Source organism: Zalophus californianus, chromosome 2 (genome assembly GCF_009762305.2).
Source record: "Zalophus californianus isolate mZalCal1 chromosome 2, mZalCal1.pri.v2, whole genome shotgun sequence".
Taxonomy (NCBI): Eukaryota; Metazoa; Chordata; class Mammalia; order Carnivora; family Otariidae; genus Zalophus; species Zalophus californianus.
Genome location: NC_045596.1, coordinates 123,597,569 through 123,611,622, shown reverse-complemented (window position 1 = coordinate 123,611,622; position 14,054 = coordinate 123,597,569). Strand labels below are relative to the sequence as shown.

Here is a 14,054-nt window from a genome sequence, read left to right as displayed (position 1 = left end):
AAGGAAGGGGATGGCAGCGGTCAGCCCTTTGAGCTACAGTTAAGAGTAACTTCTGCCACAATCAATGACCAAAGCAACCCCAGGGTCCACCAAGATCTAAGGGAAGGAGACAGGTTCTCTTATCTCTGTGGAAGGAATGTAAAAGAATTTGTGGCTACCTTTATGTAATCTGCCACAAAGAGACCCATGTATTTCATTTCTTCATCTGATATCCTTACAACCAGATGATAGTCTGGATACAAGCAAAATAACCATTCCCAAAGTGACACTACCATGCAAACACTCCACAATAAATGTGCTCGAAAGATCATACATACAAATACTTCTCTCACCACTTCTTCAAGTTTTTGTCACCTAAGGACAAGATGGCTCTACAAGGGCTTCATTCATCAGAAAGGAAGGACATGGAAGAATGTTGAGGAGCTCAAACTCAAAAAAGAATCAGACTCATTGTTAAGGTTCTTTAAACTGAAGCCTGATCTCTCCAGCAATTTCCAGTTTCATCCAGTAGATGAATCAAATTGACAGATATTTTTACATTCTGAGATATAGAACAAGAGTATTTGTTTATTCTGTAATGTAAATTTAAGTATGTGGTAGTTGGCTTTAAGTCAAAAAAGGAAACTATAAATGAACCATAATCTCCCTATCTTAAAAACACTGTTGATGAGGGTACTGACACACAGAATACCAGAAAAATACTGAGTCCCCTCCACCCTCCAAGGTAATCATTGCCAATAGCTTATTTGATTTCTTCTAAGAAAATTTTAAAAGTTGCCTATGCATAGGCCTGTGTGTGCACACACACACATAATTTCTAGGTATGTATTTTTGTTTGTTTTTATATGATTTTTTATTATGTTATGTTAATTACCATACATCATTAGTTTTTGATGTAGTGTTCCATGATTCATTGTTTGCGTATAACACCCAGTGCTCCATTCAGTACATGCCCTCTTTAATACCCATCACCAGGCTAACCCATCCCCCCACCCCCCTCCCCTCTAGAACCCTCAGTTTGTTTCTCAGAGTCCACAGTCTCTCATGGTTCATCTCCCCCTCTGATTTCCCCCCCTTCATTTTTTCCCTTCCTACCTTTTTTTTTTTAACATATAATGTATTATTTATTTCAGAGTTACAGGTCTGTGATTGATCAGTCTTACACAATTCACAGTGTTCACCGTAGCACATACCCTCCCCAATGTCCATCACCCAGCCACCCCATCCCTCCCACCCCCCCACCACTCCAGCAACCCTCAGTTTGTTTCCTGAGATTAAGAATTCCTCATATCAATGAGATCATAGGATACTTGTCTTTCTCTGATTTACTTATTTTGCTTAGCATAATACCTTCTAGTTCCATCCACATCGTTGCAAATGGCAAGATTTGGGGGGGGGGTGATGTCTGCATAATATTCCATTGTATACATATACTACATCTTCTTTATCCATTCATCTGTTGTTGGACATCTTGGCTCTTTCCATAGTTTGGCTATTGTGGACATTGCTGCTATAAACATCGGGGTGCATGTACCCCTTCGGATCACTACATTTCTATCTTTCGGGTAAATATCCAGTAGTGCAATTGCTGGGTCATAGGGTAGCTCTATTTTCAACTTTTTGAGGAACCTCCATACTGTTTTCCACAGTGGCTGCACCAGCTTGCATTCCCACCAACAGTGGAGGAAGGTTCCCCTTTCTCTGCATTCTCGCCAACATCTGTCGTTCCCTGACTTGTTAATTTTAGCCATTCTGACGGGTGTGAGGTGGTATCTCATTGAGGTTTTGATTTGGATTTCCCTGATGCCGAGCGATGTTGAGCACTTTTTCATGTGTCTGTTGGCCATTTGGATGTCTTCTTTGGAGAAATGTCTGTTCGTGTCTTCCGCCCATTTCTTGATTGGATCATTTGTTCTTTGGGTGTTGAGTTTGCTAAGTTCTTTATAGATTTTGGATACTAGCCCTTTATCTGATATGTCATTTGCAAATATCTTCTCCCATTCTGTCGGTTGTCTTTTGGTTTTGTGGACTGTTTCCTTTGCTGTGCAAAAGCTTTTTATCTTGATGAAGTCTCAATAGTTCATTTTTGCCCTTCCAAGCCTCAATTTTTAACTATTCAACTATTAACTGCTTACTATGGAACATACAATGTTTTGGACATTGGAAATAAATAAGCACAAAGGCCCTGAGGGAGAACTGTGCCTGGCATGTTCCAGGAATGCCAAAGAGGCCAGGATGACTGCAGTCATGAGGGTATGAAAGAAAAGGTGGGTCAGTCAGTAGCAGGAGATTTTTTTAATTTAACTCAAAGTGAGACAGTACACACCAGTATTTTAGACATCATTCAGTTTCAGTGTGTTCATTTACTATGCTGTATAAGAAATTACTACAAACTCAAAGCCTAAAAACAACACATTTACTATTTCTGTGTTTTCTGATTCTTAATGTGTATAAGAAAGCTATCTTTTATCTCACAGTTTCCAACTGTCAGGAGTCCAGGCACATCTTAACATGAAGTTTTGTCTAGTCCCATGACTATAGATCCATTTGTTAGATTTTGAGGAAAAATAGAGGACCTCAGGTCCTCGACTCACAAGACCATAATCAAAGTATCAGCCAGCTAGCATTACAGAGGCCGAACTGGGGATAAACCTGCTTCCCCGAAGCTCATTTGGGTTGTTGGCAGAATTCATTTCCTTGCAGTCATAGGACCGAGGGTTCTGACTTTTTGATGAACATGGGCTGGAGGTCCCCCTAGTTCCCTACCTTGTGGTTCTCTCTGAAGGCAGTTCCCAACACAGCTATCTGCTTCTTCCAGGCCAGCGAGAACCTCTGTCTCCAGTCAGCTCCCATGGAGTCTTCTATAACAAAACCATCATGGGGAAAACATCCCATCCCCTCAGATTCTACTGGTGAGAATCAAGCCACAGGTCCCACAGGCATCCTAGGGCCTAGACCACTGGGCCATCTTAGCGCGTGTCCACCATGCTCAGTACCAGTGCTTATGAGTCTATTTCATTCTTGTTAACGGGCTGCTGAGCATTTCTCCTTATGACCATCCCATAATTTATTTAACCCACTTCCCTGCCACTGGAGGCTGTTTCTGATTTTCTTTTCAGTCTTTCATACAATTTTATTTTCTCCCTTCAACCATAATAATATGATATCCAAATTTTGTCTTAAACGGAGAGTCTATAAACACAGGCTTATCCAGCCTGCTTATAAGCAAAGCAAATATTGCTTCTTGAAATGGTCCCACCATGAAACCTCTGGTCATCCAACCCAAGTCTCCCCCTTGCCTGGCTTTATTTTCACTATACTATGTGGCCACTGGACTGAATCTCATTCCAGACTTTAACTTTTCCATAGCTTCCATGATTTTCCTATGATTTTCACACAGAATGTGTCTGACCTTTACTGCATTGCCACCACCTTTGGGACCCTGAGCCTTCTTGTCAGAACTGTCACTCCCAGAAGCTGCTCCTCACTTACCCCCCTTTCCGGGAACCACTTTTTCCCTTGGGCGGCATCTTCAGAACTTGTGGCAGAGCCCTCAACCTGTTTCTGATTTTTGCACTGAGAGGTATGGTAGATCTGCAGTAGCAGTAAATATGTTCTACATTTTTACAAGATCTTGACACTTATCCGTAGAGTACTTTGTTACGGAGAGATGGCTTCAAAGCAGGAGCACATTCTAAGCCTTGCTGGACACTGCAAACCATTACAGGAAGTCTATTCCAGCTCACACACACTCATTTCCTCCTCCCGGAGACTTCCCTCAGCTCTCAGTGGAGCTTTCCAGCTTTCTTCAAATAGGTGTTCTTCATCTCCTCATTTAGACTTACACACCGGTGATTTATCTCTTCTTGATTTAGGCCTACATTCAAGCAATTCATCTTTTCGGAAAACATTGATAATAGGGCCTGCTATCCTACTGTATTTTCTGATGTCTTGCGATATATAGGGAAGCTATCGATTTTGGTAATTACTGTTAATCCTTCATCCCAGTGAATCATTTTAGTGTATGTAAGAACTCTTCAATCTGCTCTCTAGGGCTATCTATGTGTACAATCACACCCGTAAATAATGCAAACTTTCCCCCTTCCACTTTCCAAACTACCTCGTATTGCTTTCTCACTTTTCTTGTCTAATAGGACAATCGTTAATTAGTAACAGTGAGCTAAGTCACGATTTCAACATTCTAAGCCACTTCAATAATTAAAGAGAATACTAACTTCAGGATTAAAATACACATTTTAGATCATTTTAAGTATCCATAATTTCTGCTTTGCTAAAATATTTCCCTAGGAATTATGTAGATTTTGTCACATGCTTTTACCATCTGCTGTAAGATTTTCTCCTTTGACTTAATAATATGATATATTATATTGATGTATTTCCTAATATTGAGCCACCCTTGTATCTCAGAGATGAAGTCAACTTAGATTGAAATATTACACAGTTAAAGTACTGCTATTATTTGCTGATGTATTATTTAAGGCCTCTGCACAATATGCTTAAGTAAAATTGATCTACAACTTTATCTCTGACAGGCTTCAGCATTGGTGCCCTACCAGCGTCATAAAAAGAATTTGAAACTCTCCTCTATTATGGTGTGGACCAGTTAAAACATTAACAGATTAAATGGTTTCTTCCAAGTTTAAAATGTACCTGTGAAAATATCTGTGCCTGGTACTTGTTGGGAGGATGGCAGCTCTTTTAAATTTTCTGTTTATTATTTCACTAATTTTATTCTGATTTTCAAAATTCTGTGCATTGTGTATCTACAGTTATTTCCACATTTGTTTTTATTTATATATGTGAGCCGTCTCTCCCACCCGTTCTTCTTGACTAGCTTAGCCAAGAAAATCTGTTTTATTTTATGCTCCCCACTCCACCAAAAATGCAAGAGGTTTTATAAAAAAACTTTTTCTTTCCTAATTAATAATTTCATCTTTTATATTTCTTAATTTCTTCAAATTTGGGGGGAGGTGGGTGGAAGCATAACATTTCATTCTTTCTGGCTTGGTTATACATTTCCCTCAGAACATAATTTCTGCATGATTCTTCAGGTTTTGATATTCTCGTGTTCACAATATTTTTCTAGGTATTCTCCAACTTTTTATTTCTATTTTAATCCATGAATCATGAAAGTTTTTAAATTTCCAGATGACCAGGGACTTTTTTTTTTTTTTTTTTTTGCTTCTAATTTCCAGATTTAGAGGATTACAGATCAGGAAAAAAATGGTCTGTGTTACTTCTGCCTTTTGAAATTTGGGATTTTTCTTTGTGGCCAAAAATAGATACTGAAAACCTACAAACACTGCTTTATTTTCTCCTACACAGCTGCTGTGGGAAAATATGAGGCAACCAGATTTTTCCTCCTAGTGGATTTTCTATTTTTCCTCAAAATCTAACAAATGGATCACAGTTTGTCCCTGTATGGTTAATTCTGAAGAACTTAAAAGTAAGAATTGAGGTTTCCTGAAACTCAGTGAATGTTTTGATCAGATTATGGTCTCACTTTGATTCAGAAAAAAGTTCTCGTCTGTTTTATCAATCAAAATTATTTGTGTTCCATGCATTTTGTTCTATACTGCCGTGGTGACTTTTAAACGGGTCATTTTGCCTTCCATGTCTGCTTCTTTGACTTCTTTTACCTGTCTCTCTCCTTCCACTGACCATGTTTTATCAATAAGGGTAATTTAATTATTAATTCTATTCCTTTTGATATATTTTAATTTGTTCATTTGTTTTAAAATACCATACATGTGTCAATCTGTTTTCTGAGCTCCACAAGTACCTTTAAAAAAAAAATCAACAGGGGCGGAGCAAGATGGCGGAGGAGTAGGAGACCTAGATTTCGTCTGGTCTCAGGAATTCAGCTGAATAGGGATCAAACCATTCTGAACACCTACGAACTCAACAGGAGATCAAAGAGGACAGTAGCAACAACTATCTGAACAGAAAAGCGACCACTTACTGGAAGGTAGGACGTGCGGAGAAGTGAATCCGAGGCGATATTTGGGAGGATAGACGGCGGGGGAGGGGCCTCCGTCGGCCGCTGCTGGCAAGTGCTAGAGCCGCGGAGCACAAAATCGGACCTTTTAGAAGTCGGCTCTGCTGAAGGACGTCGCTCCAGTGGCTAAGCGGGGGTGGAACCCTCGTGGGACAGTGGGGTCTCAGGACCCTTGGAGTCACAGAAAGACCGGGGAGCCTGAGTGCGCCAGAGCTCCCAGGTATCAGAGCGGGGAAGCCGGCTGCAGAGACGGAGCTGAGGCGCGGGCTCTCAGCTTGGGGTGGCCATAAACTGTGATCCGCAGCCCAGTCGGGCCACTGCTCCTGCAGCAGGGACCCAACAAGTGGCAAATCCAGGGAGACTCCCCTTCCTTCCCCGGGGAGGAGTGGCGAGGGAACGCACCGCAGGGATCTGCTGGGTTTGGAGACTCCACACGGGGTCGGGTGCCAGAGATACAAACGCTCGGTCACAGGCCGGGTGAGCACGGAGAGCGGCCGGAGACCAGGGAGACGGGAGTGTCTGCTTTTCTCTGGGGGCGCACTGAGGAGCAGGGCCCCGAGTTCTCAGCTCCTCCGGGTGGAGATTGGAAGGCCACCATTTTTGCCCTGGTCCTCCAAGGCTGTACGGAGAGCTTGCAGGGAACAAAAGCTCCTGAGATCAAACCCGAGCAGCTTGCTTAGCCTGGACCCACAAGGGCGGGGCAATTCCGCCTCCGGCAAAGACATTTGGAAACCACGGCAACAGGCCCCTCCCCCAGAAGATCAGCAAGAACAGCCAGCAAGCCAAGACCAAGTTTACCGATCAAGGAGAACGGGAGAACTTCAGCGCTAGGGGAATACTGCACATAGAATTCATGACTTTTTTTTTACCATGATTCATTAGTTCATCAAAGTTAATTTTTGTTAACTGTTTTTTTTTTCTTTTTCTTTTTCCCTTTTTCAACCAACATCTTATCAATCTCTTTTTAAAAAAAAAAAAAAAACATTTTTTATTTTTCATTTTTAGAGTCATATTTTATCCCTTCATAGTAGTTACCCTTATTTTTGGCATATATATATAAGTCGTTCTCTCTTTAAAATTTTGAGATAGTTTCTTCTAACAGATAAAAATATACCCTAAATCACTAGTGTATGGTTCTGTTCTAGTCTCCTGCCTGATCACATTCTCTCCCTTTTTTTTTTTTTTTTTAAATCTTCTTTCTTTTTTCAAACAACTTCTTATCCTATCAAGTCCTTTTATAAAATCTTTTATAATTTTCATCTTTACAGTCATCTCCTATCCCTTCATTGTATCAACCCTTATTTTGTACATATATGTCTTTCTTCCTTTAAAATTTTAGGAGGCACTTTTTTCTAACAGACCAAAATACGCCCAAAATCTAGTGTGTGGCACTGATCTATGCACTAGCCTGATCATATTTGATCACATTCTGCTTTTTTCTATTGTTCTGTTTTTGTTTTTATCTTTTTTTTTCTTTTTTTTTTCTCTATTTCTTTTTTCTTTCTTTCCCTTTCTTTTCCCCTGGTTTCAGGTCTTTTCTGATTTATGTACAGTATATTTGCTGGGGATGCTGTAAACCTGTTAGCATTTTGTTCTCTCATTCATCTATTCTCCTCTGGACAAAATGACAAGACGAAAAAAATCACCTCAGCAAAAAGAACAAGAGGTAGTACCGTCAGCCAGGGACCTACTTAATACAGACATTAGTACGATGTCGGACCTAGAGTTCAGAATCATGACTTTAAAGATACTAGCTGGGCTTGAAAAAAGCGTGGAAGTTACTAGAGAAACCCTTTCTGGAGAAATAAAAGAACTAAAATCTAACCAAGTCGAAATCAAAAAGGCTATTGATGAGGTGCAATCAAAAATGGGGGCACTAACTGCTAGGATAAATGAGGCAGAAGAGAGAATCAGTGATATAGAAGACCAAATGATGGAAAATAAAGAGGCTGAGAAAAAGAGGGAGAAACAACTACAGGATCACGAGGGCAGAATTCGAGAGATAAGTGATTCGATAAGACGAAACAACATTAGAATAATTGGGATCCCAGAAGAAGAAGAAAGAGAGAGAGGGGCAGAAGGTATATTGGAGCAAATAATAGCAGAGAACTTCCCTAATGTGAGGAAGGAAACAGGCATCAAAATCCAGGAGGCACAGAGAACCCCTCTCAAAATCAATAAAAATAGGTCAACACCCCGACATCTAATAGTAAAACTTACGAGTCTCAGAGACAAAGAGAAAATCCTGAAAGCAGCTCGGGAGAAGAGATATGTAACCTACAATGGTAAAAATATTAGATTGGCAACAGACCTATCCACAGAGACCTGGCAGGCCAGAAAGGACTGGCAAGATATCTTCAGAGCACTAAACGAGAAAAATATGCAGCCAAGAATACTATATCCAGCTAGGCTGTCATTGAAAATAGAAGGAGAGATAAAAAGCTTCCAGAACAAACAAAAACTAAAGGAATTTGCAAACACGAAACCAGCCCTCCAAGAAATATTGAAAGGGGTCCTCTAAGCAAAGAGAGAGCCTAAAAGCAGCAAAGATCAGAAAGGAACACAGACAACATACAGTAACAGTCACCTTACAGGCAATACAATGGCACTAAATTCATACCTTTCAATAGTTACCCTGAATGTAAATGGGCTCAATGCCCCAATCAAAAGACACAGGCTATCAGATTGGATTAAAAAACAAGACCCATCCATATGCTGTCTGCAAGAGACTCATTTTAGACCCAAAGACACCCCCAGATTGAAAGTGAGGGGGTGGAAAACCATTTACCATGCTAATGGACACCAAAAGAAAGCTGGGGTGGCAATCCTTATATCAGACAAACTAGATTTTAAAACAAAGACTGTAATAAGAGATGAGGAAGGACACTATATCCTACTTAAAGGGTCTATCCAACAAGAAGATCTAACAATTGTAAATATCTATGCCCCGAACATGGGATCAGCCAATTATATAAGGCAATTAATAACAAAAGCAAAGAAACACATTGACAACAATACAATAATAGTGGGGGACTTTAACACCCCCCTGACTGAAATGGACAGATCATCTAAGCAAAAGATCAACAAGGAAATAAAGACTTTAAATGACACACTGGACCAAATGGACTTCACAGACATATTCAGAACATTCCATCCCAAAGCAACGGAACACACATTCTTCTCTAGTGCCCATGGAACATTCTCCAGAATTGATCACATCCTAGGTCACAAATCAGGTCTCAACCGGTACCAAAAGATTGGGATCATTCCCTGCATATTTTCAGACCACAATGCTTTGAAACTAGAACTCAATCACAAGAGGAAAGTCGGAAAGAACTCAAATACATGGAGGCTAAAGAGCATCCTACTAAAGAATGAATGGGTCAACCAGGAAATTAAAGAAGAATTAAAAAAATTCATGGAAACCAATGAAAATGAAAACACAACTGTCCAAAATCTTTGGGATACAGCAAAGGCAGTCCTGAGAGAAAAGTATATAGCAATACAAGCCTTTCTCAAGAAACAAGAAAGGTCTCAAATACACAACCTAACCCTACACCTAAAGGCGCTGCAGAAAGAACAGCAAATAAAGCCTAAACCCAGCAGGAGAAGAGAAATAATAAAGATCAGAGCAGAAATCAATGAAATAGAAACCAAAAGAACAGTAGAACAGATCAACGAAACTAGGAGCTGGTTCTTTGAAAGAATTAACAAGATTGATAAACCCCTGGCCAGACTGATCAAAAAGAAAAGAGAAATGACCCAAATCAACAAAATCATGAATGAAAGAGAAGAGATCACAACCAACACCAAAGAAATACAAACAATTATAAGAACATATTATGAGCAACTCTATGCCAGCAAATTAGATAACCTGGAAGAAATGGGTGCATTCCTAGAGATGTATCAACTACCAAAACTGAACCAGGAAGAAATAGAAAACCTGAACAGACCTATAACCACTAAGGAAATTGAAGCAGTCATCAAAAATCTCCCAAGAAACAAAAGCCCAGGGCCAGATGGCTTCCCAGGGGAATTCTATCAGACATTTAAAGAAGAATTAATACCTATTCTCCTGAAACTGTTCCAAAAAATAGAAATGGAAGGAAAACTTCCAAATTCATTTTATGAGGCCACCATTACCTTGATCCCAAAACCAGACAAAGATCCCATCAAAAAGGAGAATTACAGACCAATATCCTTGATGAACATGGATGCAAAAATTCTCACCAAAATACTAGCCAATAGGATCCAACAGTACATTAAAAGGATTATTCACCACGACCAAGTGGGATTTATCCCTGGGCTGCAAGGCTGGTTCAACATCCGCAAATCAATCAACGTGATACAATACATTAACAAAAGAAAGAACAAGAATCATAGGATCCTCTCAGTAGATGCAGAAAAAGCATTTGACAAAGTACAGCAGCCTTTCTTGATCAAAACTCTTCAGAGTATAGGGATAGAGGGTACATACCTCAATATCATAAAGGCCATCTATGAAAAACCTACAGCGAATATCATTCTCAATGGGGAAAAGCTGAGAGCTTTTCTCCTAAGGTCAGGAACGCGGCAGGGATGTCCACTCTCACCACTGCTGTTCAACATAGTATTAGAAGTCCTAGCCACAGCAATCAGACAACAAAAAGAAATCAAAGGCATCCAAATCGGCAAAGAGGAAGTCAAACTCTCACTCTGTGCAGATGATATGATACTTTATGTGGAAAACCCAAAAGACTCCACCCCAAAACTGCTAGAACTCATACAGGAATTCAGTCAAGTAGCAGGCTATAAAATCAATGCACAGAAATCAGTGGCATTCCTATACACCAACAACAAGACAGAAGAGAGACAAATCAAGGAGTCGATCCCATTCACAATTGCACCCAAAACCATAAGATACCTAGGAATAAATTTAACCAAAGAGGCAAAGGATCTGTACTCAGAAAACTATAAAATACTCAGGAAAGAAATTGAAGAAGACACAAAGAAATGGAAAAACGTTCTATGCTCATGGATTGGGAGAACCAACATTGTGAAGATGTCAATGCTACCTAGAGCAATCTACTCATTCAATGCAATCCCCATCAAAATACCATCCACTTTTTTCAAAGAAATGGAACAAATAATCCTAAAATTTGTATGGAACCAGAAGAGACCCCGAATAGCCAGAGGAATCTTGAAAAAGAAAAGCAAAGCTGGCGGCATCACAATTCCGGACTTCCAGCTCTATTACAAAGCTGTCATCATCAAGACAGTATGGTACTGGCACAAAAACAGACACATAGATCAATGGAACAGAATCGAGAGCCCAGAAATGGACCCTCAACTCTATGGTCAACTTATCTTTGACAAAGCAGGAAACAATGTCCAGTGGAAAAAAGACAGTCTCTTCAACAAATGGTGTTGGGAAAATTGGACAGCCACATGCAGAAGAATGAAACTGGACCATTTCCTTACACCACACACAAAAATAGACTCCAAATGGTTGAAAGATCTGAACGTGAGACAGAAGTCCATCCAAATCCTAAAGGAGAACACAGGTAGCAACCTCTTTGACCTCAGCCACAGCAACTTCTTCCTAGAAACATCGCCAAAGGCACGGGAAGCCAGGGCAAAAATGAACTATTGGGATTTCATCAAGATAAAAAGCTTTTGCACAGCAAAAGAAACAGTTCACAAAACCAAAAGACAACCGACAGAATGGGAGAAAATATTTGCAAATGACAGATCAGATAAAGGGCTAGTATCCAAAATCTATAAAGAACTTATCAAACTCAACACCCAAAGAACAAATGATCCAATCAAGAAATGGGCAGAAGACATGAACAGACATTTTTCCAAAGAAGACATCCAAATGGCCAACAGGCACATGAAAAAGTGCTCAACATCGCTCGGCATCAGGGAAATCCAAATCAAAACCTCAATGAGATACCACCTCACACCCGTCAGAATGGCTAAAATGAACAAGTCAGGGAACGACAGATGTTGGCGGGGATGTGGAGAAAGTGGAACCCTCCTCCACTGTTGGTGGGAATGCAAGCTGGTACAACCCCTCTGGAAAACAGTATGGAGGGTCCTCAAACAGTTGAAATTAGAGCTACCATTCGATCCAGCAATTGCACTACTGGGTATTTACCCCAAAGATACAAATGTAGGGACCCGAAGGGGTACGTGCACCCCAATGTTTATAGCAGCAATGTCCACAATAGCCAAACTGTGGAAAGAGCCAAGATGTCCATCGACAGATGAATGGATAAAGAAGATGTGGTATATATACACAATGGAATATTATGCAGCCATCAAAGGGAATGAGATCTTGCCATTTGCAACGACGTGGATGGAACTGGAGGGTGTTATGCTGAGTGAAATAAGTCAATCAGAGAAAGACATGTATCATATGACCTCACTGATATGAGGAATTCTTAATCTCAGGAACAAACTGAGGGTTGCTGGAGTGGTCGGGGGTGGGAGGGATGGGGTGGCTGGGTGATAGACATTGGGGAAGATATGTGCTACGGTGAGCGCTGTGAATTGTGCAAGACTGTTGAATCACAGATCTGTACTTCTGAAACAAATAACGCAACATATTTTAAGAAAAAAGAAAAAGAAGAAGATAACAGGAGAGGAAGAATGAAGGGGAGTAAGTCAGAGGGGGAGACGAACCAGGAGAGATGATGGACTCTGAAAAACAAACTGAGGGTTCTAGAGGGGAGGAGGGTAGGGGGATGGGTTAGCCTGGTGATGGGTATTAAAGAGGGCACATTCTGCATGGAGCACTGGGTGTAATGAACAAACAATGAATCATGGAACACTACACCAAAACAAATTAGGTAATATATGGTGATTAACATAACAATAAAAAAATTAAAAAAAAATCAACAAACCATAAGAGACTCTTAATCTCAGGAAACAAACTGAGGGTTGCTGGAGTGGTGGGGGGTGGGAGGGATGGGGTTGCTGGGGGATAGTTATTGGGGAGGGGATGTGCAATGGGGAGCGCTGTGAATTGTGTAAGACTGATGAATCACAGACCCGTACCCCTGAAACACATAATACATTATATGTTAATTAATAAATAAATAAATAAATAAATAAATAAATAAAGTGGGTAGGCTGTGAAAGAGAAATATCAAAAAAAAAATCTTCCTTAATCATCTTATTTTTTCAACTCCCATTTCATTAACTATTTAATTCTTCTACAGAGACAAATTTTAATAAATTCATTTCTTTTCTTCCTTAGATCAGTATTTCTTCCAAAACAGATTCTTCCGCTACAGTTTACATTTTCTCCCCTCCTGCTGCAATACATTCATACAGACTCCACGCTGGATGTTTTTGGTTGGTTGATTTCAATTCTACTTGTGTTCTACATGGGCAGCTTTGTCAACACTTTATTCACACCACAACACCAGGGGTGACACGTTCTTGAATCTCTTCCCATGTTGCGGGGGTCTATTTTCTTCTTCCACACACTACAGCTTTGCCTGCCCGGTGTTCTGTAGCTAGAGAATGGTGTGTTCGTCTGCTTGGACTGCCACAACAGAACCCCACAGACGGGGTGGCTCGAACAACAAAAACCTATTTTCTCACAGTTCTGGAGACTGGGGATCCAAGATCAAGGTGCCAGCAGGGTCTGCTGCTCCCAAAGCCTCTCTCTTGGGCTTGTAGGTGGCTGCCTTCCTGCTGTGCCCTCACATGGCCTTTCCTCTGTGCATGCACATCCCTGGTGTCTTTTTCCCCTTCTTATAAGGACAGCAGTCCTGTTGGATGGGGGCCACATCCTTATGACCTCGTTTAATCCTAATTCCCTTTTTTAAAGACTGCCCCCATCTCCAAAGCGCCCCTCCACTGGGGTCTAGGGCTTCAACATTTTGAGAGGACAGAACCAGTCCGCAACCAGTGGGGATGGGGAAGACAAGGACACAGCCAGGACTGCACGCAACCTGGTCTTTCACCTCATCTCTGGTTTTGCCAAAATGCCTGTGTCTGTATTTAGTCCCCCTGCCTGAGCTGCCCACAATTCCAGCAGTGT

General features: G+C 40.7%; 1 protein-coding gene and 1 pseudogene across 2 annotated transcripts in view; both read right to left on the bottom strand.

The window, feature by feature from the left end:
- The window catches only part of ARHGAP10 (Rho GTPase activating protein 10), a 341,466-nt gene that overhangs the window by 94,970 nt on the left and 232,442 nt on the right, over positions 1–14,054 (bottom strand). The window lies entirely within an intron of this gene.
- LOC118356739 lies at positions 3,134–3,530 on the bottom strand (annotated as a pseudogene).